This window comes from Artemia sp. Qi Xiang Cuo, chromosome 12, assembly GCF_049724085.1.
Source record: "Artemia sp. Qi Xiang Cuo chromosome 12, ASM4972408v1, whole genome shotgun sequence".
Lineage (NCBI taxonomy): Eukaryota > Metazoa > Arthropoda > Branchiopoda > Anostraca > Artemiidae > Artemia > Artemia sp. Qi Xiang Cuo.
The window spans coordinates 28,950,422-28,975,866 of record NC_142805.1 but is presented as its reverse complement, the minus strand read 5'-3'; the positions used below and the strand labels follow the sequence as shown (position 1 = coordinate 28,975,866).

Genomic DNA, 25,445 nt, shown 5'->3' with positions numbered 1-25,445 from the left:
GAATGTTTTTGATAAATGTTATATTTATCAGGGCTGATAAATATAAATGTTTTTACTTTTATAACTTTAATAAATCAAATAATATCAACATTTTTATTACTAAATATCAGTATATGTATATCAAACTGACAATGCACATTCGTTTGTATCTTTTTTCAGTAAAGTGCAAATTATGTTCTGGCCTTTGGAAGGCATAGGGGTTTTGAACCCTACTCATGTTAATTTCTGCTCGTTTTGAGTTTCACTCGGTTATTTATTGTAATTTCTGTTCGTTTTGGGTTTCATTTATTTATCGATACTGATTTGTGGTAGTTCCACGCTTGGTAGATTATTTGATTTTATTTTTGCTCAATTTTGGTTTAATGGAGTACTTTGCTTTGAAAAATTTTTTTTGTGGAATTTTTTTTAATTAATTTCTGTTCGTTTTATATTGACGTAGTCTTTTCAGGGAAAAAGAAAATAATACTTTAAATCTTTTAGTTTATTTTAAGACTTTATAGTTTAGCCTGCTATTTGTATGCTGGAGAAAAATTTTCAGCAATTTTTAACAACATACACCCTTTTAAAAATCTGGACACAAATAGTAGGGTTTAATTTAGTTTCATACCTCCTCTAGTTGACCTGAAATAGAAAACTTGATGCCATTCGCAAAAAATCTGTTTACTTTCTTTGATAGCGTGGATACACTTACACTATTTTGATTTGGCTAAATTTTACGAGTAGAAGTAGCCCCGAAAGTTTGAACATAATACCCTCTGTCATTCTTGGGATACTGCTTAGATACCTTATTAGGAATTATCATTAACACAGTGCATTTTGATTTAATCTTAAGGTAACATTTAGTTTTTAAATATAATAGGAAAATGGGAGGGTGGGCATGGAAGGGGGATAAGTTAACCTCTAATCACTTTTGAATATAATACTTTGATACATTACTCAAATACTTCGAAAAGGGCTCATACGATTGAAAATTGACAACAAATATACTTTGACCTCATTTGACTCACTTCCGCTGCTCTCTCCACCATAGGCAGATTTAGCTAGTTGCTCCACCTCCAAGGACTGGACAAGCAAAAATTACAAAAGGAAGTCTGGTAACATCTTCTGAATAAGTTGCGTAAAAACAAAATTAAAAAAATTGGCCAGTATCTTATACTTTTTTTATGATGTCCAAAACTGACCCCCATATCTACCCAATAATTTCAGACAGCGGATTTATTGGTTGGGCCCTGATACAAAGTGCCTTGGTCAGAAAAAAAATACATTGGGACCGTATTACTCTTTTTTAAAGATTTTCAAACTGATGAGCTTTGCTTTAATTCTAGATCATCAAGAATCCAAAGTTTTCATTTGTTAACTTTTCATTTGCAGTTGGTAATAATCGATAAATAGATCGATGTTTCGACAATTATCTTGACTGTACTGTTGAAAACAAGGAGAAAAAAAAATCGTTTATAGATGAAAGAATGCACACTGGCAAAGAATTTGAATTATCTGCAGATTGTTGTCTTTGCAAAAGAGAAATGGTGGAATAAACGACTTAAGTGAATCCCGCTTACGCACCTACACTGAAGAGGACCTTCTATTGCAGAACATCGTTGGGTTTTAATTTGTTAGTATTGTATACTAACAAATTTTCGCGCACTTGTATATTTAGCCGATGCATTTTTTCATGTATATATTTTTTTTAAATTTTCCTTTATATGGAATTACTTGCTGAAAATACAAGTAAGTCCTTTTCATTTCTTTATATGGAACTATTCTTTTTATTTGCTTTTTTGGCCAGTTGAATTCTGCTTCATTGAAACTTTTTTTTTATTTTTTGCATTATAACACTGTCAATATTCTATTCCTATTTTTCTTATTGAGAAATGTATCAAAGTATTTGATACATTTTTGCTTTGATACATATTTGATACATTTTATTTGATGTAATTTTTGCTGTCCAGTCCTTGGGGGTGGAGCAACTAGCTAAATCTGACTATGGTGGAGAGAGCAGCAGAAGTGAGTGAAATGAGGTCAAAGTATATTTGTTGTCAATTTTCAATCGTATGAGCCCTTTTCAAAGTTCCTACGACAACTCCTTTGATACAAAGTGCCCTGGTCTAAACAAAAGAAAAAAAAATAATAATACATTGTACCCACATCGATCTTTACTATAAAAATGTCAAGCCTTCCAATCACTTTCGACTATTAAAAGGGCACAAGCCATTTCAATTTCCAATCGAATTGGAAAGATGAAATTCGATTGGATACATGAATTTCCAATCGAATGAGCCCTTTTTGAAGTTTCTACGACAACCCTTTCTATTAAAACCTTATTTGCCCCCAGGGCATAAATTATAGCCCTTGCCCTGAGGGCTGTGGTTTGGTTGTCATCCTCAAAGACCTAGTTTCCAGAAGTTTCAACTAGGTTGAACAAAATGGCTATCTCAAAATTTTGATTGTATGTGTTTGGATAAATAAAGGGCGTAAGAGGGGGGTTAGTTGCCTTTCAATCGATTTCGACTATGAAAAAGAGCACTAGTCATTTCAGTTTCAAATCAGATGAGTCCTTTTTGAAGTTTTCACGACAACGCTTTCTATAAAAACCATTATATGCCCACAGGGTATAACTCATACCCCTTTCACTGAGGGCTGTGGTTGGGTTGTCACTCACAAAGACCTAGTTTCCAGAGCCTTCAACTAAGTAGAACACAATGGCTGTCTCAAAATTTTGATTGGATGTGTTTCGGGACCATCGACAATTAAAAAGGGCACTAGACCTTTGAATTTCCAATGGAATGAGCCCTATTTCAAGTTTCTACGACGAAGATTTTAATAAAAACTTATATGCCCCCAGGGCATAACTTATAACCCTTGCCCTGAAGACTGTGGGGGGAGTGTCCTGCTCAAAGGTACAATTTTGAACTTTAAACTGCGTGGAACAAAATGGCTATCTCAAAATTCTGATTGAATGTGTTTTGGGAAATGGTGGACGTGTAAGGGGTGTTAGTTGCCTTCCAATCACTTTCGGCTATTAAAAAGGGCACTTGTCATTTCAATTTCCAGGCGCAAGAGCCTTTTTTGTTTTTTCTACCATTTTTTTTTCTACGACAACGCGTTCTATAAAAACCTTATTTGACCCCAGGGCATAACTTAAAACAATTGTTCTGAGGGCTGTGGGGGTTGTCTCCCCACACCTAATTTCCAGAACTTTCAACTACGTTGAACAAAATGGCTATCTTAAAATTTTGATTGGATGTGTTTTGGGAAAAGGTGGGGGTGAGAAGATGGTTTGTTGCACTTCAATCCTGTTTAACTATTATAAAAGACAGAAGTCAGTTGAATTTTCAGTAGAATAAGCGCATTTTGAAGTCTCTAAGACAATATTTTCTATAAAAACCTTATATGCCCCCAGGGCATAACTTACGACCATTGCCCTGAGGGCTATGGGGGAGTGTTCTCCTCAAAAACATAATTTTTGTCTGGAAATCAACCACGCTGAACAAAATGGCTACCTCAAAATTTTGATTGGATGTGTTTCGGGAAATGGTGGGCGTGGAAGGGGTGTTAGTTGCCTTCCAATAACTTTCGACTATTAAAAAGGACGCAAGCCACTCCGATTTCCAATTGAATGAGCTCTTTTGGAAGTTTCTACTACAACTTCTTCGATACGAAGTGCCCTGAGCTAAAGGAAAAAAATATAAAATAATACATTGTGCCAACATCGTTCTTATATGCCCCCAGGGCATAACATAAAACCCTTGACCTGAGGATTGTGGGGGAGTGTCCTCCTCAAAAATTGATTTTCTATCTGGAAATTAACTGTGCTGAACAAAATGGCTATATAAAAATTTTGATTGGATGTGTTTTGGGGAATGTGTTTGGGGGTGTCGGGGGGGGGGGGGGGGCTAGATGCCCTCCAATGACTTCCGACTATTAAAAAGGGCACTAGCCACTCCAATATCCAATTGAATGAGCCAGTGTTTCCACTTTTCCAGATTTTTCAGCAGATCTACTGAATTTCTAATCCATCTCCCGACAAAAAAGAAGTTACCGAATCCCCCGAAAATCTTGATCCCTGGAAGATTTTGCTTTGTGGTCATTCTCTTTTTTTCTGGCTGTTGTCTTTGGTCTCTTAGGGATTTTCCCCAGCGCCCAAGGCAATTGAGGCAGTGCGATTTAAATCTATTGGTATATGTATGAACATTGCCCTTTATCCATTTCACAGTGGTTGCATTGATTTTCTGATTTTGATTATTTGAACACATTCAAGGTTTGTAATTAAATAATTATTTTCAATTAATAAACTAACCACAGGTGTCGGCTTGCACCAAGAAGATGGGAACTGGCACTATCTCGATCCAGCTGATACAGTAGATTCAAAATGATCCAAAGTTACTACAAATTTAAAGAAATATGAAAAAAATTAGACTTTGTCTGCAGTTGCTCTGTAAATCTGACGGAGTTTGCATCAAATGATCCAGTACAAGATACAGAGACGAAAATTGCAGCATTTTGAAAACAATTTACCATTTTTGCTGGTTCACAAATTAATCCCATTCCTGAAAAATATGCCGCATAAGAATGTTACTGATGAAGTAACATTGGGTAAGCAGAAATTGACGAATATAGTCCGCCATGGCCTGTCACTGTATTATAAAGCATAAAATCATGAAGAAAGGATGAAAACGAGGACCATTAACAGCCAGTAAAAAAAAACGAAAAAGCTTAAACCCAAAAAAGCTAAGTCACTAAACCCACCCATCCGTGGCCCATATTTAAGAAGCCACTCATTGCCAGTGTGGTCAAGAAGAGTCATTGACAAAGAATGGCAGGAACATTCCGATAGTGCCAGCGATGATAAAACAGTAACTCTTACAGATTTGGATTGCGGGCAATCGGCTTTGAGTGCGAGGGACCACCGTGGAAACCAAACTTAGCCGAGTTTGTAAAATACTTGTTTTCATCGCCATTTTCGAATGTAACTTCAGAAAGAATGTTTAGCTTACTCAAGGAAGTAAGGACTGACAGAAGGACTCGTTTTATAACAGTAACTTTGGCTTCCACAATTCAGACGAAAATTGGACTGAAACGAGCCGGAGTTACACCCGACACACTGACGGTTGACCTGCCCCTCAGAAAGAGGCTAAAAGGAGTAGTAACGTCTGCCAGCACAGCTGAGTTACTACATGATCATAGTGGGCTGCTCATCTAAAAAGCCATAAGACAGACACAGATTATGAGTGTAAAGCGGTCTCTGAAAGTTTTGCTATTTTTTATAGTTTTTTTCAGTTATATGAATACTAATGAACTGCGACTTTGCATTTTTTTTTTTATCATTTATGAATAACTCTGGGGATAGTGGTACAAAAAACATTATCTGCTTAACTTAGACTCAATGGTCACAGGCCTGGTGTCCGTAATTCTTCCAAACTTTCTGTCCCCGTCCTCAGCTTAGCGGACTGACGTGTTGAGCCTATAAGTGCGAGAAAAAATAGGTGTAGATGAAGAAGAATGTCTAAATTAAACAGCTTTAGAGTCTGAATAAATATCACTGCACTTATTTTCAAAATTAAATACATTTCAAGCTTCTAGCTGCTTCCATTTGTTATTTTTAACAAAGTTAATCGACGAGTTTTCTTTCCGGAATCGCAGCTGGCTCCAGTAACCCTGCACTCTGAACTTTTAGAATGTTGTACTTAATTCGCAAATCACTCGAACACCTCCAAAAACTTAACACAAAATAAAAAAAAATATTACTGAAAATTCAACCGAATCGTGAGATCCGTCTCTGATATTCTCCCAAATCCTGAGAGCCATTTCCCGATTTTCTCCCGAAAATTGTCAAGATTTCACAGATTGTTTGAAAAGATAATTGGAAACACAGTAGGGGCGTTTTTTCACTCATCAATGTCCTAAGATCTTGCATCTTTTTTCAGAAAACGTTTAAAAGTGAAATCTTTGAACAAAGATCTTACATCTTTGGTTGTTTTTGTGCAAACGTCTTTCATCATTCTACTCTGATCAGTGGTCTGAGAAAAATAATGAGTAGATCATTAAAATTCTCTCATCATTGTTCTATATGGCAAAACAGTGGCGATCTTCACTCTTTTTGCTAACATCGGTGAGCTGTAAGATCTTAGAACAAAGATGAGTTAAAAAATTATAATCTTTGCAGAAAGATGTAAAGATCTTAAGGGCTGGGCTGATTTCGGGAACCAATTTCAGCATCAGTGGACAAACGATAGCGGTAAGAAAAATTGGTTGAAAGAAAAAATTTTTGGGCGAGATTTTCAAAATAAAAAATCATGGACACAAATAGTCAACTGGAGTTTATTAATAGTTGCATAATTGATCTCAGCTTAATTTTTAGTTTAGTTTTCAGTTCAGTAGCGGAGTCTTTCACCACAGACATCTCTGGCTGACTGTTTGTTTGTATCCGTATTTTTTTGGTGATGATCATGATGAAAATCGGCGCCGAAAACTAGAAAATTTTTCAACCTTCTTCTTCTAATTCACTGCAGGCGGGCTATTCAGTTGGTACTATTTAGCCCTCTTCTTTTTGCTTCACTCTGTGGGCTACAGAGCTACTGTCTTGGTTGTCTCTTATTTATTGGATATTCTCAGATATCTTTCAGTAGATCTTTTGACTCAAGGAGTTCAAATATAACATGATAGATATCCATTTCTGTGCTATGTGTGCAGGTATAGTTGGCTAGGCTCTTGGCTGATAGGGAGATCTTGTGGTGTTTGAAGCATTTTAACAGTTTACAAAGCAAGGTATGTTGTGCAGACGTCAGCATATTACATTCAAATAGGCAATGGTTAATTGTTTCATTATTCATATTACAATGCCTGCAAAGAGGGGACAGGGGAATTGAAACACTTGAATTAGAAAACTTATATGAGAATGCAAGGAACTTTAGTCCATTTGTTCCAGAACGAATTCTATGATAAATTTTAGAGAGATACGTATTGGGAAAGGAGGAAAGAATAGGATTAATCTTATTAAAATTAATATCTGATAGCCTCCATCGGTAAATATCTCTAATCGGGATTGGTCTCCCACTTGGCTGGTCAATATTTATAGTATTTTTTGCTATTTCATCAACCTGATGATTACCACTTATGCCAGAGTGGCTAGGAATGTACTGAAGGTAAGTTTTTATGCCACTTGAAGCAAGATTAGCAATAATAGTGAGACAATGATAAGTGTCAATGTCCAACTTATATTGAGGAGCTGAGGCCAGCAACTCAAGGCTTGATAGAGAGTTGGAATATATGATAATATTATTTGAATTTACAATCAAAGGTTGGTTGTCTTTAAAGTATTCTAATTCCGTGATTATGGCATTTAACTCAGCAGACACTATAGATAAATTATTGTATATTCTCTCGCCCATTGCAATTGTCATGTGGGGAAGGAAAGCATCACTTACAGCCTTCTGATTCATATTTGACCCATCAACAAATATTTGGAAGTGATTTTTATAGGTAATTGTATTAAGTTCTGAAAATTTTTTCTGGACAAAAGCAATGGGGGTTAAATCTTTATTCCTCTTTGAGAAGTCATTATTTATTATGGGACTTGACCAATTCCATGGGGGGATTTGGGGAAAGTGGGTGCAATAGACTTTGCTGGTGTGGGGAACTTCTTCTGAATATTGGCATACTCATCTGCAATGCCTCTATACATGGCTGAATTTCTTAACCAATTATGTAATGTGTGTGAGCTATTTGATTCAATTTTTGTAAGATGTTTTTTCAAGAGAAACCTACGTCTCTCCCTTATTGTTGTTAATCCACTCTCCATAAGCAGAAACTTGGTGCTTGTGGGTTTACTAAGACCAAATATGAGACGTATTATATCATTTTGTGTTGTTTCAATTTTTTGCATCTGGGTATTTGCACATGCACCATAGACGATGAGCCCATAGGGTCAATATGGGGTCTTATATGTGATTTATAAAACTGGAGTAAGGTTTTCTCCTTACAGCCCCAGGGTTTGGAAAGAAGTCTTTAGTATATTTGTTTTTCTATAGCATTTTTTTATTGTGTTTGAAATGTGGAGGTGGAAAAGTTTTTGGTCAAGCATGAGACCTAGGTAATTAATACGAGTATCTTCTGGAATAGTTGTTTTATTTAGAGTTAGTTTTGCATTAAAATGGTTTTGCTTCTTGTGAAATTGGATTATTTTTGACTTGGTGGATGCAATGGGTAAATCTGAATGTTGAGAGAATTTTTCAAACTGGAAAAGTGACTTTTGCGGATTTGACTGTGCTATCTGAAAGGTGTTACCAGATGACCATTGCACCAGATCATCAGCATATTGTAGATTCGTGTGGGGTAGGTTCATGTCCCACAGATATAGGGTAAATAGGAGGCAACTGAGGACTGCTCCCTGAGGTAGGCCTTTGGTTATTGTCTTTTGGGGTGAAGAGGCTGAACCAACACAAACGATGAAATTTCGCACTTCTGTGAAGGATTTAATAAAAGATACTAGCGTAGGGGGTACTCCAAGGTTTGCAAGTTTGTTTACAAGGATTTGGTGGTTCACATTGTCATATACCCCTCCAAAATCTAGAAAAGCTGCAACTAGGACATTATTTTTTGAGAAAGATTCATTTATTGCATTTGTTAGCAAAATGAAAGCATCTGTTGAGGAGTGGTGTTTCCTGAATCCAGTTTGAGTGTGAGGGATCATATTATTTTTTTCAACAAACCAGAGGAGTTTGTGATAGATCATTTTCTCCATAATTTTCCCCATCACAGGAGTGATCGTTATGGGCCCATAAGACTCAGGGTTATCTTTTGGTTTATTTTTCTTTAGGATTGGTAGGAGGGACGAACATTTCCATATATTGGGTAACCTAGAAGATGCCCAAGCGTGATTATAACAATTTAGCAATTATTGTTTGTATGAAGGTGTGAGATTCTTTATCCATGTAGGGTGTATATTGTCATAGCTGCCGCTAGTTTTGGTTCTAATATGATGTATTGCATTATTCAATTCCTGGATTGAAAATGGATTTGTTATATACTCGGATCCTGGGCGTGGTTGGTAACTTGGGTTCATAGGAATTGTGGACAATTTGCTTTGATTATTTGATGTTAGCTTATTAACAAAAAGAGTTGCAAATAGGTTAGCTTTTCCATTATCATTGTCATAATGGGTATTATTATGTATAAGCTCATACAGGAGTGGGTTGTGAGAAGTCTTTTTCCTACAGATGTGGCTTATGACTTTATGTATAATTGGCTCATGCGTTTCTCTGGAGAGATTATTTGCAAAATTATTCCAATATTTATATATAGCATCTATTATAGTCCTTTTTAGATTAGATTAAGCTTGTAATTTTTTTAAATATGCAGTAGGTGATGTTTTTTTTATTAAATCTGTCCGAGATGCCTTTTTTTATATTCCATTGATCTCTCAACTCATTTTTCCTCAATTCCTTATGAATTTGTTTAGGAACAGTTTTCTTAGGTGTTTTCATGGGGGTAGAATGATTAGATGTATTTATTAGTAAAGATGTCAAGGCTTCAGCATGTGTGTCAACTGTTGTGTTAGAAATGCATGAACTTTGGGTGAAACTTGTAATTTCATCATTTAGCTTATTTTGTAACATAGACCAATTTGCTTTAGTGTTGATATATTTGGAGGTATGAGATAAAGTTTCAGCAGGTTCATTTAGGGAGCAAACTATAGCAAAGTGGTCAGTACATAGACTATCAATTTTATTTATGTAAATTTCTTTCAAAAAATTTAATGACACAATTTGTAGGTCAATTGTGGAGAATTTGCCACTTTTGGGGTTGAAATATGTATTCAGGTTTGGAGGGGTAGCAACAGCTAATTCATTATTATTTAAAGTCATATGCTCAATGAATTTACCAGCTTGATTTGCTGGTTTATTCCCCCACAAAATGCTATGGGCATTGAAATCACCACAAATAATGATATTTTTTAACATATTAGAATTATTTATATAATTAAAGAAATCCTTGGCATCTGTAGTTTGGCCATTAGGGTTATAAAAGCTTATTATGTAGGTTTTTAAATTATTCAGCAAAACACTGATACCAATTACATCAACATCATTTGCAAAATCTGGAAAATTGATGCTACAAAATTTTATATTATTTTTAACTAATAAAGCTACTCCACCTCCTTTTCTCTCTGAAGATCTATCCTTTCTCAGGATAGTATATCCCAGAGACTTAATTTGTTGATTTTGGGGTAAATGAGTTTCCTGGAGGCAAGCAATATTAATGGAATTATTATTCATAAAAGATATTAGTTCATTTAGCTTATTTTCTGTGAGTGATCTTACATTCCATTGGAGTATTGATAAATGTTGTGTTGTTGATTTATTCTTCATATGAATGTGTATCAACGTTCAGCTTTGTTAAAAGTAAAGCAATATCTTTTTTTGCCTGAATGAGCATATCATCTGGGATGTAGATTTTTTCCAATTCTGCAATAATTTTTGTTTTCTGTAGTTGATGTATGTTCATGGCCTGAACTGCATTACAGTTTAGAATGAATAAGCATATATTTGGGGATTGCATTTTTGGTTGTGCATCCTGTGTGTTGTTTAAGGGATTGATCCCTGGTAGTGTTTCTGGTTTGTTTCTTCTTGGGAGGGGGGGCCAGGCTGACCTCATCTCACCGGACAAGGAGTCTTGTTGGCTTGGTGATTCCTTCTGATAGGGATTTTAGCTTGGGGGCTTGGAAGATGGTGTTTTATATTGGGTGCTTGATGCATTGGGGGCATTTGACTTGGGGGTTTTGGGTGGTTTCATTACAGGCTTTATTTGTTATCGTTTTGCATCATTTGCTTCCATTGCTGCAAAGGGGTATGGGATGGCCTTTTCTGTTGATATTTGGAGTGTTAGAGCTCTTTTCTTGTATGCAGGGCATAATGATTTATATGTAGATTCATGTGGGCCTTTGTAATTGATGCATGTAGGCTGAGTGTTGTTGCAAGTTGTCAGCTCTTTAGGATGGAAAGCTTTACAATTACTACACGCTCGGAGAATTTCATTACATTTGTATGTTCTGTGTCCCAGTTTGGAACACTTCTGACACTGGATATGCTTATGCTTATATTCTTTGTGTGAGTTGATGCCCATCTATAGGAATATTTTTACTGGGACATCAATTTCATCCATAAGTATCAATAAGAGGGGTCTACTGGTTTTTAGGCCATTGGAGTTAGGTTTTCCAAGTTGGATAACATCTTCAACTGGGAATGTGTTTCCAGCCCTATCTGAGAGCCCTTCTTTTAACTCCTGAGTAGATATCTCTGGAGGAACATTATAAACTACTATTTTTGTGGGTGATTGTTTTGGGTTCTAATTATATGCAATAATTGGGGTATTCAGAAGGGATTTTAGGTTAATTATTGTATCTGCTGATTTCTGATCTTCTACGGCTATTAGCAGTGATCCATCACGGTTAATATTAAGAGAGAACATTGATTTTAGCAATTTAAAAATTGCAACTCTTATTGCAGTGATCATTTTTATTTCAAAGGGGGTAGTGGGAGTAATTTTAAGGTAAATTCCTAAGTTTTTGGAGGGAGGATCTTGGGCAGGGAGAGGGGAAATGCTTTTGATTGGGGATATTTTTTTTTTCCTTTTTTAAGAGCTTCTTGAGAGGACCTCTTGAAACCCATTATCATCATTTATGGTTAAGGGGGAGGGGGGGGGGGGATGAATAACAAAAACAAAGTTTTTCCAGAGATGATGACAGGCACTGCTTTTGGAAACATACTTTGACATTTATTCAGAGTAAACAGTAAAAGCACATGCAAACAAATATCCCCTGAAACTGAAAGGTAATATGGTATGTAATGTAGATCAAGAATGTTGACAAAACATAAGTAAATTTTTGGGTACTTATGCATTATAGGGAAATAATGCTACCGGTTAAGGTTGAAAATGAGGTTAGCAGCTGGTTTTTTATTAAATCAGAAGTTAAACAGGGTTGTGTTCTATCCCCCTTTATATGAATTATTTTGATGAACTTTGTTTTAAGGAGCACAGGAAAGGCAATGGGAGACCACGGAATCAAATCGGGAGGAAAAAGTCTCCTGTACTTGGATTATGCTGATGATTTAAGCATCCTGGATGAAAGTGTGAGCAAAATGAATGAATTTTTAGAGGTTTTGCAAGTTCAGGGTGCTAGAATAGGTTTGAAAATTAATGTTAGGAAGACTAAGTCACTAAGGCAAGGAATAAGTGAAGATGAAAAGGTGACGTTGGATAATGAAAAGTTTGATCGGGTGGGCAGCTTCACTAACCTTAGTAGTATTATTTGTTCTGCTTCTATTCCCAACTCCTTAATTTCCTCTTGTTTTGCCTATTGCACATTTAGCCTATTGCACAAAGCTTATTTTAATAATTTCCTATACTAATTGTAAAGTCTATTTTCCTTGAAAACTTACCTTGAATTGCATTTGCTAGCAATATGGACAAATCCAGTGTATGCTAGTTAGTGATTATTGGACAGTGGGATATGTGTCCCATTGAAAGAGCCATGGTTTTGTTGCCCTGTCCTTGTTCAGATTTGATTTGAAGCAATCAATTGTTGTAGATCCCACCATCAACTTGTTTAGGCCATTCCACAGATTTATGATTTAATTGTAGAAAAAATTGTTTCTTTTTCTTGTCTTGGCAAACTTGCAGAACAGCTTTGCTGAATTACCCCTGGTACTAGTTGACTGGGCAGGTTCAAATATATCTTTATTTATATATTGGCAAGATATGGGCAACTTTCCAGGCCAATGGTATGACTGCCATCAATAGACTTTTGGAAGAGCGTTGAGAGTGGCAGTGCTAATTGAGTATGAGCTTCCTTTGAGTTGTGGATGAATGGCATCTTGCCCAAGAGACTTCTTTGGATTAAGCTTTTTAAGCTCAGATTCAAGCTTAAGCCTTATCCATTATTATTGGATACACTTGAGTGTTAATTACAAAGTGTGGTAGATTTGGTCAGGGGCAGAGTCCGCAGGTATGAAAACTGATGTAAACAGGTGATTAAAGGCATCAGCAATTTTTGAAGATCATTTGACTGGATTCCATTACAAATTAGGTCAGTAACCATGTGCCTACAAGTCATATTTCCAGAACTTCTTGGGGTTAATTTTTGAGGTTGCCATAATGGCCTCCTTGTAATTATCTATCAATTTTCTGGACAGTACTCAAACTCTGTTCCTTGCAGCTTTGAACTTAATTAAGTAGTCAGCCCTATGTAGGTTTATGAACTTCTTTCTTTTTCTTGTTGTTTTTTCTATTGTCCCCTGCTTTACAAAAAAAGAAAAAAATATCTTCTCCAAATTTTTTATATCATCTCTTACAAACTTCTACCCTGTATATTCATTTTTGATTTATTTTATTTATACATTCTACTCATTTTCTTTTTTTTAATCTTTTCAGCATATTGACTTCTATATTTATAAAGACTAGATATAGTCTATTTGATATTGAGAGCCATTCTTAGATGAGATAATAGAAACAGCACCAAAAGCTTCTTAAATTTTAATTAAATAATAAATTGAAAATATCTTTGTTAATGAAGGAATTTTTTGTTAAAATTTGGACAGGAGGGGATCACTAATCAGGATTTTGGCCCAGGTGCAAGAGATAGCAGAACTGCCACTGGATTGGGAGTAATTTTTTTTATGTGAGGGTTTAGTGCTACATTTTTTGAAAAACAGAGGCATTGTAATTCTCCTGCACTCAAGCTTTTCTAACCTAGAAGAGCATGCATAGCAATTCAACATAATCTTGTATGATTCGAATTTGTTTCTCAATTATACTTAAACTAAAATGAAAACATTATGACTTTAAAACTTTTAACTAAGATAGTGAACGTTTAGAAATTTTCCTTAAGGGTATTCTCATTGAATTTCCTTTCTTTTAAGATCATGGCAACGCGTGACGGGTAAGCTGGTAATGAAAGTCCAAATTTTAGTATGTGTATTTACCTTAAAATTAATTCCACTACCAACTTTGAAATACAAATGATCACTGCAATAAGAGTTGCAATTTTTAAATTGATAAAATCAATGTTCTCTCTTTATATTAACCGTGATGGATCTCTAATAATAGCTGTAGAAGATCAGAAATCAGCATATACAATAATTAACCTAAAATCCCTTCTGAATACCCCAATTATTGCATCTAATTGGAACCCAAAACAATCACCAACAAAAATAGTAGTTTATAATGTTCCCCCAGAGATATCTACTCAGGAGTTAAAAGAAGGGCTCTCAGATAGGGCTGGAAACACAATCCCAGTTGGGGATGTTATCCAACTTGGAAAACCTAACTCCAATGGCCTAAAAACTAGTAGATCCTTCACACCGAAGGATAAAATTGATATCCCAGAAAAATTATTCCTATTTGGGCAAATCAAACCACACAAGGAATACAAACCTAAGCCTATCCAGTGTCAGAAGTGTTTCAAACTGGGACACACAACAAACAAATGTAATGAAATTCTCCGAGAGTGTAGTAATTGTAAAGCTTTCCATCCTAAAGAGCTGACAACTTGCAACAACACTCAGCCTACATGCATCAATTGCAAAGGCCCACATGAATCTACAAATAAATCATTATGCCCTGCATACAAGAAAAGAGCTCTAACACTCCAAATATCAACAGAAAAGGCCATCCCATACCCCTTTGCAGCAATGGAAGCAAATGCGGCCCAACAATACCAAATAAAGCCTGTAATGAAACCAACCAAACCCCCCAAGTCAAATGCCCCCAATGCATCAAGCACCCCGTATAAAACACCATCTAAGCCCCCTAGCTCAAATCCCTATCAGAAGGAATCACCAAGCCAACAAGCCTTCTTGTCCGGTAGGATGAGGTCAGCCTGGCCCTCCCTCCCAAGAAGAAACAACCCACAAACACTACCAGGAATCAATCCCTTAACCAACAAACAGGATGCACAACCAAAAATGCAGTCCCCAAATATATGCTTATTCATTCTAAATTGTAATGCAGTTCAGAACATACATCAACTACAGAAAACAAAAATTATTGCAGAATTGGCAAAAATCTACATCCCAGATGATATGCTCATTCAAGCAAAAAAAGATCTTGCTTTACTTTTAACAAAGCTGAAAATTGATACACAGTCATATGAAGAATAAATCAACTACACAACATTTATCAATACTCCAATGGAGTGTAATATCACTCACAGAAAATAAGCTAAATGAACTAATATCATTTATGAATAATAATTCGATTAATATTGCTTGCCTCCAGGGAACTAATTCAACCAAAAATCAACAAATTAAGTCTCTGGGATATACAATCCTGAGAAAGGATAGATCTTCAGAGAGAAAAGGAGGTGGGGTAGCTTTATTAGTCAATAATAATATAAAATTTTGTGGAATCAATTTTCCAGATTTTGAAAATGATGCTGATGTAATTGGTATCAGTGTTTGGATGAATAATTTAAAAACCTTCATAATAAGCTTTTATAGCCCCAATGGTTAAACTACAGATGCCAAGGATTTCATTAATTGTGTAACTAATTCTAATATGTTAAATAATGTCATTATTTGTGGTGATTTCAATGCCCACCGCCTTTTGTGGGGGAATAAATCAGCAAATAAAACTGATAAATTTATTGAGCATATGACTTCAAATAATGATGAATTAGCTGTTGCTAAACCTAAAAACCTGAATAAACATTTCAACCTCAAAAGTGGTAAAGTCTCCACAATTGACCTACAACTTGTGTCATTACATTTTATTAACAAAATTTACATAACTAGAATTTATGGTCTATGTACAGACATCATTGCTTTAGTTTGCTCCCTAAATGAACCTGCTGAAACTTCATCTCATACCTCCAAATATATTAGCACTAAAGCAAATTGGTCTATGTTCCAAAATAAGCTAAATGATGAAATTACAAGTTTCACCCAAAGTTCATGCATTTCTAACACAACAGTTGACACACATGCTGAAGCCTTGACATCTTTACTAATAAATACAGCTAATCATGCTATCCCCAAGACAGCACCTAAGAGAATAGTCCCTTAACAAATTCCTAAAGCATGGTGGACAAATAAGTGCCAAAATAAATGGAGGATAAAAAAGGCAGCTTGGACAGAATTTATAAAAAAAACCAACATCTACTACATATATAAAAAAAATTACAAGCAGAATCTAATCTAAAAAGGACAAATAGATGCTAAATATAAATACTGGAATAATTTTGCAAATAATCTCTCCAGAGATACGCATGAGCCAATTATACATAAAGTCATAAGCCACATCTGTGGGAAAAAAGACTACCCCCAACCCACTCCTGTATGAGCTTATACATAATAATACCCATTATGACAATGATAATGAAAAGGCTAACCTATTTGCAACTCTTTTTGTTAATAAGCTAACATCAAATAATCAAAGCAAACTGTCCACAATTTCTATGAACCCAAGTTACCAACCACGCCCAGGATCCGAGTACATATCTAACCCATTTTCAATCCAGGAATTGAATAATGCAATACATCATAGTAGGACCAAAACTAGCAGCAGCTATGACAATATACACCCTACATGGATAAAGAATCTCACACCTTCATACAAACAAGAACTGCTAAATTGTTGTAATCACGCTTGGGCATCCTCTATGTTCCCCAATATATGGAAATGTTCGTCCCTCCTACCAATCCTAAAGAAAAATAAACCAAAAGATAACCCTGAGTCTTATAGGCCCATAATGATTACACCTGTGATGGGGAAAATAATGGAAAAAATGATTTATCACAGACTCCTCTGGTTTGTTGAAAAAAATAATATGATCCCACACACTCAAACTGGATTCAGGAAATACCACTCCTCAACAGATGCTTTCATTTTGCTAAAAAATGCAATTAATGAATCTTTCTCAAAAAATAAAATCCTAGTGGCAGCTTTTCTAGATTTTGAAGGGGCATATGACAATGTGAACCACCAAATCCTTTTAAATAAACTTGCAAACCTTGGAGTACCACCTAAGCTAGTATCTTTATTAAATCCTTCATAGAAGTGCGAAGTTTCATTGTTTGTGTTGGTTCAGCCTCTTCAACCCAAAAGACAATATCCAAAGGCCTACCTCAGGGAGCAGTCCTCAGTTGCCTCCTATTTGCCCTATATCTCTGGGACATGAACCTACCCCACACGAATCTACAATATGCTGATGATCTGGTGCTATGGTCATCTGGCAACACCTTTCAGATAGCACAGTCAAATCTGCAAAAGTCACTTTTCCAGTTAGAAAAATTCTCTCAACATTCAGATTTACCCATTGCACCCAACAAGTCAAAAATAATCCAATTTCACCGAAAGCGAAACCATGTTAATGCAAAACTAACTCTAAATAAAACAACTATTCCAGAAGATAATCATATTAATTACCTAGGTCTCATGCTTGACCAAAAACTTAATTTCCACCTCCACATTTCAAACAATAAAAAAATGTTATAGAAAAGCAAATATACTAAAAAGACTTCTTTCTACACCCTGGGGTTGTAATGAGAAAACCTTACTCCAGTTTTATAAATCACATATAAGACCCCATATTGACTATGGGCTCCTCGTCTATGGTGCATGTGCAAAGACCCAGATGCAAAAAATTGAAAACATACAAAATGATATAATACGTCTCATATTTGGTCTTAGGAAACCAACAAGCACCAAGTTTCTGCTTATGGAGAGTGGATTAACAACAATAATGGAGAGACGTAGCTTTCTCTTGATATAACATCTTACAGAAATTGAATCAAATAGCTCACACACACTACATAATTGGTTAAGAAATCCAGCCATGTATAGAGGTATTGCAGATGAGTATGCCAATATTCAAAAGAAGTTCCCTGCACCAGCAAAGTCTATTGCACCTACTTTCCCCCAATCCCCTCCATGGAATTGGTCATTTCCCATAATAAATACTGAATTTTCAAATTGGAATAAAGATTTAACCCCCATTACTTTTGTCCAGAAAAAATTTGCAGAACTTAATACAATTACTTATAAAAATCATTTCCAAATATTTGTTGATGGGTCAAAAATGAATGAGAAGGTTGCAAGTGGTGTTTTCCTTCCTCACCTGAAAATTGCAATGGGTGAGAGATTATTTAATAATTTATCTATAATGTCTGCTGAGTTAAATGCCATAATCATGGAATTAGAACACCTTAAGCAAAACCAACCTTTGATTGCACATTCGAATAATATTATCATCTATTCCGACCCTTTATCAAGCCTTGAGTTGCTGGCCTCAGCTCCTCAATATAAGTTGGACATTGGCACTTATCATTGTCTCAGTATTATTGATAATCTTGCTTGAAGTGGCATAAAAAGTTATTTTCAGTACATTCCTAGCCACTCTGGCAGAACTGGTAATCATCAGGTTGATGAAATAGCAAAAAATGCTATAAATATTGACCAGCCAAGTGGGAGACCAATCCCAATTAGAGATATTTACCGATGGAGGCTATCAGATATTAATTTTAATAAGATTAATCCTATCCTTTCCCCCTTTCCCAATAAGTATCTTTCTAAAAATTTATCATAGAATTCGTTCTGGAACAAATGGACTAAATTTCCTTGCATTCTCATATCAGCTTTCTAATTCAAGTTGTTCATTTCCCCTGTCCCCTCTTTGCAGGCATTGTAATATGAATAATGAAACAATTGACCATTGCCTATTTGAATGTAATATGCTGACGTCTGCACAACATACCTTGCTTTGTAAACTTAAAATACTTCAAACACCACAAAATCTCACTATCAGCCAAGAGCCTAGCCAACTATACCTGCACACAGACCATAGAAATCAACATCTGTCATCTTATATTTGAACTCCTTGAGACAAAAGATCTACTGAAAAATATCTGAGAATATCTAATAAATAAGAGACAACCAAGCCAGTAGCTCTGTAGCCCACAGAGTGAAGCAAAAAGAAGAGGGCTAAATAGTACCAACTGAATAGCCCGCCTGCTGTGAATTAGAAGAAGAAGTGTAAAAAAAGGTATTTTTCAAAGTAGTGTGGAGGGACAAAAAATCTAGGGGTCAACTGGTCGAAAAAGTTCCTTCAGTCAAACTTGGAAGTCTATTCTAACTGCGAGATGTGGCTATAATTGTCGTGAATAAAAATCAACTTATCCACTTTGTGTGGACTGAGGCTGCTTTCAGTAAGAAAATTCAAGATATTATTATTTGAATATAATAATTCCCTACCCCCCCCCCTGGACACCACCTTGATAGGATACCGTCTCTGCTTTAAATTTAAAAAAAAAAAAAAAAATTGGCATCCCTGCTTTCAATAAAAAAAATCAAAGTACTATCACTTAAATATAATAACTCCCTATGCCCCCCACCTCTGGATACCGTCCCTACTTTAAATTAAAAAATTGCTTTTTGGCATCCCTGCTTTCAAAAAAAAAATCAAGGTACTATCACTTATATAATAACTCCCTATGCCCCCCCCCCTCTGGATACCGTCTCTGCTTTGAAATAAATAAAAAAAATTTGTCATCCCTGCTTTCAATAGAAAATTCGAGATATTATCATTTAAATATAATACTTCCCTAACCGCCTCCCCCCTGGATACCATGCACCTTGATAAGGTACCTTCTCTGCTTTAAATTTAAAAAAATGATTAACTTTTTGGCATCTCTGCTTTAAAAAACAAATAAATTTGACGTGATATCGTTTAGCTATAACATCTACCTACCCCCCTCCCCCTCCCCCCTCTGGATACCACCTTAATAGAATACCGTCTCTACTTAAATTAAAAAAAAAAACTTTTTGGCATCCCTGCTTTCAGTAAAAAAAAAATCAAGGTACTATCACTTTAATATAATAACTCCCTATGCCCCCCCCCCTCTGGATACCATCATCTTGATAGGATACTGCCTCTGCTTTAAATAAAAAAAATTAATTAATTGGCATCCCTGCTTTCAAAAAAAAAAAATCGAGGTATTATCATTTAAATATGATAGCTTCCAACCCCCCCCCCTCCCCTCTGGATGCCACCTTGATAGGATGCCGTCTCTGCTTTAAATTTAAAAAATAACTTTTTTGAATCCCTGCTTTCATTATAAAAAAATCGAGATATTATCATTTAAATGTAATACCTCCGGACCCCACCCCACCCCTCTCTGGATACCACCTTGCTAGGATACCGTCTCAGCTTTACATTGAAAAATTAATTTATTTAATAATTAATAGGTCACTGTATGGTTCAAACAAACACGCGAAATAACGTTCAACAGCTTAGTGTTCCTTGAAAAAAAATTGAGGGTAATAGTAAAGGGGTGCAAAGTAGACCCCGGAACCGCGCCAATGAGGGAAGACCGGCGGCGGGGCCAAAAACAGAGCGCCACGCCGCGCCGACGGTAAGATGTCGGCGGCGTGCCGCCGGTCGATTAATGTTGGCCGCAAACATTAATGTTTTCATAAGCCTTTCTCAAATCACTGCTTAAATTTACAATAGATTCGAGCCTATTCATGAGTTAAAAAATTCAATAAGCATGACAATACGTCGATATATGAAAGAGGACAAGTTGTATCAGTTTCGGGGATGCTTTACTATTCATCTATAATGTTGGATGTCAGAAAAACTTAGGGGGGGATTAGATGCCCTTCCCCCGCGCAAACGAGGAATCACCACTGCTGTTTAGTTTAGTATGTTTGTTAGTATTTTATAAAAAAAAGGCCTCCTTTGATTATTCTTTTCTAGCAACCCGATGATTATATTTTGCTCCTGGATGATGAAGTCATGTTCCACAACACGGAGATATCGGTTTACGAAGAGGCAATTGCGCGTAACAAGCAGGGCTTTGAAGCAGCAAACGTGTTCCACGAGAAGCAGTCTGCAATTACTCGTCATCAGCTACGAATCGCAGATTTACACAAGAAGAAAAAAGAATATGAGTAATTCAGTTAATGCTGTTTTTAGACTAAATTACTGTTTTGAGTTTGGGGGGAAATTTTGGAAAAAGAAAGTTTTGAGTTTGGGGGGAAGGGGGATTTCAAGAACATCTTCCCATAACATAATTTGTTCTCTAAAGTTGATTCTGATGTTTGTAGCGATCTATGTATTAGTGCTTTAGAAATATTTAAAAAAGCTTCTAAAGTAAAATTTTGGAAAATTTTGAGTTTGGGGGGAAGAGTGATTTCAAAAACATCTTCCCATAACATTTTGGCGCGTTTGGCGCGAAGGGGGATTTCAAAAAAATTTGAGTTTGGGGGGAAGGGGGAATTATTGTAGAATTAATTTGGCCTCTAAAGGCGAGTCTGATGTTTTTAGCGCGCTATCTGTTAGTGCTTTGGAAATATTTAAAAAGCTTTTAGAGTAGAATTTTCGAAAATTTTGAGTTTGGGGGGAAGGGGGATTTCAAAAACATCTCTCCATGACATAACTTGTCCTCTAAAGTCGATTCTGATGTTTGTAGCCGTCTATCAATTAGTGCTTTAGAAATATTTAAAAAGCTTCGAAAGTAGAGTTTTAGAAAATTTTGAGTTTGGGGGGAAGGGGGATTTTAAAAACCTCTTCCCTTCATGAGCGCATGGACCTATAAAAATAAAAACATCCTCTCATGACATAATTTGTCCTCTAAAAACAATTTGGATTTTTTTACTGGTCTATCTCTTGTCAAATCCTTTCCCTAATTAATAAAGTTTAAAGAATATGCTTTAAGTTAAAGTTTAGAAGCATGTGCCATTGTTTTGTGTTTGTTAAAAAAAAAACGATAAACACTAAAAAAAAAAATCAAATTTTTGTGACTAGTATTTCTAAATTAGGAAGTAAAAAATCATTTTTTTAATGTGGAAGGGTTGAATTCACATAGTTCACTATAATACAGTAAAACCTACGTTAATCACAAATTTAGGAGATCTTTTTTTTTTTTTTTTTACAAAATTGGTGTTTAACAATTTTCCGCGTAATCAAGGTTCTATCGTTATATTATATGGGTCAAGAATGATAGATTTTTCACTTTAGTTTTATCTATTAGTGCTAAAAACTTTTAGCTTACCTACTTAAACACTTTACCCGTATTTATTTACTATTGTTTCATTTATTTGTGCACATAAAGATAAACATAACAAATACAAAGCCTGAGAAATCAAACTGAAAATTTTTATTTTATAAATCAAACTGCTTAAAATTGGACCCCAAAGTACCCTTTTGCTTATGATTAAGGTATATCAAGGATGCCTAGCCTGTGTTTGTCTGCCAAACAATGGTTTGCAGAAAAAAAACGCTATTTTTCTATTAAGAAAAATTTCATTTCCTTATGCTTGGGTTGGCATGCAAATTAAAAGAAATGGTTGAAGGCTGAAGGGTTGGATTGTATAACCTTGGAAGATTGTGTTATAGTTTTAATCAATATAGGAATTTATGTCTGCTGAATTTATTTCCGGATTGTTTTAAGTTCTCTGTGTTATTTTGAACAAAATAGCAGTTTTCAAGAAAAGGGGTGGGGGGCAGGCTAGTTGTCCTCAAATCACTATTGGATCTTAGAAGGGAAATAGGAGATTTCAACTCAAATGAAATGAGTCCCATCTGAAGTTTATAAACCACCCATTGAATAAAAACCACATGCCCCTGGGGCATAACTTGCAACCCCTCTCCCAGGACACTGGAGGTTGTTTCTACCCCGTAGGCTTTGATATAGGTTCTTTGGACCCTTTTTTTTACAGAATGATTATTTCAAAATTCCTTTCGGGTACATATAGGAAACAGGAGACATAGGGGGAGGGTGGCTAGACCCCTCCAACCACTTCTGAATTTAATACAGGATAATAGGACTTTTGTTCCAGGGTTTCGGATGTTTGTTTTTAGAAATAGGCACGTCAGGGGGGAGGGGGCAGAGACTGCCCTCATCACGTTTGAATTTTATAAAGGGCACTATAAGTTATAATATCCAATCAATCCCAGGGCTCTGAGGGGTCGGGTCAACCGTCAAGACAGCGTTAAAGGCTCTTTGGACCATTATAAACAAAAACATTATCTCAAAATTTATGTTGGATTCTTCTAGGGAAAAGAGAATGGGTTGTGGAGAGACTATCTAGTTGCCCTTTGGCCATTTCTGACTCTTAAAAATGGCACTAGAACTTTTGATTTCCAATTTTATCCCTCTCCAGAGTTTATACAACCACTCCTTTCATAAACATCCAGTACCTTAATAATGGGGAACTAGTATAACTCGAAGCCCATGCCCTGAAAACTTAGAAGGGGGTAATTTATAAGAAACATAATTTCTGGAACTTTCAAATATGCTGAATAAAATGACAATCTGAAAACTTGATTGGACAAGTTTGTGTTTCAAGAATCACTCCTAAAGAAATGAGACAAAAGGTTTTACATTAGCGTAGAGAGGGGACTATGGAGGAAGGGGCGGACCCCGTCATATACTGAAGAATTTCTGTTTGTTTTAAGTTTTAATGTCGCTCCTTACTTTCAGTAGGAAAAAATAGTTGTTCATTTATTTGCAATCGCTTTTCAGATAATCCCAGGAAATCCACCCCCCTCTCCCCTCTGTGGAAAATCCACAATGATTCCGCAATAAAGTTCCTCCCATGGAAAGTTTTTCTGCCAGGAAATCATCCCCGGATAATTTAATCCCTGTTGTGACTTCTTCCAAGATTTTTTTTTTCTTATGATTCTGCCTGAAAAATACTCCTTAGCATACTTTTATTTGAAGAAAACCTTGTTTTCATTTTATTTCTTATCCGCATTAAGGTCAATGGAGAGTATCCCTCTCCCAAAGTTTCTCGTGCAGAAATTTCCCATGGAGAACTCCTCCTGGTGATAATTCCCCTTGGAAAATTTCTCCCGTGTAAAATCTTTCCATTAAGATCCCCAAGAGAATTCCAACTCTGCTGAAAACTTCCCCCTGACAGTTCCCCCAAAGCGTCATAATATGTAAAATAGGGTCAACAACGAGAACGTGAGACAAATAAACTATATTTTTTATAAAAATTCTGATAAATTCGTCACTTGTAATATTTCCCCTGAAAAGTTCACCTGCAGAAACTTTGGGGAGTGGGGAGATTTTTTCGTAGAAAATCCATCCCCGGAAGATTCAAACTGGAAGATTTAAATCCCAGAAAATTGGAAGATTAAAGGTTTTACAAACTTTTAAGATAGCCCAAAACTGAAAGGAACAAAGAGTCGTGATTTTTTCTACAAAAACAGTTATATATAGAATGTAAAGTTATATTATGGCGGCTATTCTTTATGTTTGTTTGATACTCTTTTGTGAAGAAAATAGTTTAATTACAGGTAACCAGTCATAAAGAATAACTCAAAATATAAATTTGGTTCTTTTTAAAGTTTTAGCACTGTTCTTTGTTATCTTTTTTAATCACTTCCTTACGTGTCTTTATCGTCAATCGATTGACGTCCTTTTTCTATTCTAGGTTACTGAATTTTGAAAAGAGCTGAGCTGTAATTCGTAACGAACTCTGTGGAAGCCTGTATATTGTTGCCGTCTTTTTGTGCAATGGCGTTCATTTTTACATAAAAAGTCGTTGCAACAGAACAGACTTCTTCTAATTGTAAAATTTAAATAAATAGCAAGGGTTCTCAATCTTAAATTCATTAAATTATCAGTAAAATTTTTAGGCTTCTTTCTCTCCCCTCTTCACACTTTAAAAGAAATAGAACCCTTTATATTTTTGTAATAGATTATCTTTTTTGCTCACCCCTTCGATAAACGAATTACTGCTCATCCAAGCTCTTCTGCTCAGCCATGACCAGAGTCAACAAAGAAGAAAAAAAAGAACATTCGTTTTCCCTTTATTTTAATAAAAATTCAACAACTTTATTATTTCGTTTTCTTATAGCTTATCATATACATACTACTTCATGTCCCTAGAGTCAGGTATTATTTAAGGGACACTAATAAAAAGATTGAGTCAGTTGGAAATACAATCTTGTTCAAGATCCTAGTTCTGAAATTCGTCATTGGAAAATATTAGAAAAAGAAGTGCCAATTCTTTGCGATCATTAATCTATGCTGCTTCATTAATTGAATAATAATTACAAAATAAGTACTATAGTCCAGTACTTCAATATAATTATAGAGCAATCTACAATCAAAGCGATACTTTCAGTTTGATAACTTTGAGGAGATACCTATCAAAAGCTACGCGCCTGTGAAAATTTGTCTGGTTTTGAAAAAAGAGGTTTGTATTTTGGCTCATTCTAACGGAAATTAAAAGTTTTAGTGCCCGTTTTAAGTGACCAAAAAAATGAATAGAAATTACATACGTAAGTTAATTTGTTAGTAACGTATATTTATTACTAATAAAAAGGTTTGTAAACACAATTAAACAACTTTCGAGAAAGCTATTTAAACAAAAAAAGTAAAATAAATATGCAAATTTCGTTTCAATTATTCATGTACCGTGATCAAAATCAAACCTGT

At 35.5% G+C, this 25,445-nt stretch overlaps 1 long non-coding RNA gene across 1 annotated transcript in view; it reads left to right on the top strand.

The window, feature by feature from the left end:
- Nucleotides 1-24,498, top strand: part of LOC148945972 (uncharacterized) — a 42,290-nt gene extending 17,792 nt beyond the window's left edge. Inside the window, exons 2-3 of the long non-coding RNA XR_016142499.1 lie at nt 20,750-20,943; nt 24,436-24,498. This is a non-coding gene — a long non-coding RNA (uncharacterized LOC148945972). The remainder of the gene's footprint in view (nt 1-20,749; nt 20,944-24,435) is intronic.
- Nucleotides 24,499-25,445: the final 947 nt, after the last annotated feature.